Source organism: Nicotiana attenuata, chromosome 8 (assembly GCF_001879085.1).
Source record: "Nicotiana attenuata strain UT chromosome 8, NIATTr2, whole genome shotgun sequence".
Lineage (NCBI taxonomy): Eukaryota > Viridiplantae > Streptophyta > Magnoliopsida > Solanales > Solanaceae > Nicotiana > Nicotiana attenuata.
The window spans coordinates 25,794,295-25,794,515 of record NC_031996.1 but is presented as its reverse complement, the minus strand read 5'-3'; positions in this window follow the sequence as shown (position 1 = coordinate 25,794,515).

Genomic DNA, 221 nt, shown 5'->3' with positions numbered 1-221 from the left:
AATTTTACTTTTTCTTCATGTTCTCGGGGGGGGGGGGGGGGAGGAAGGGGGCGAGTAGGGCTGAAGGGGGTAAGGGTACTCTTAGGTTGAGAATTGGGTCCTGGAGCATAGGGACATTGATAGAAAAATCTATTGAGTTAGCTAAGATTCTCCTGAAGAGGAAAATCAATTTAGCCTTTGTCCAGGAGACTAGATGGGTGGGCACAAAGGCTCGGATGCAG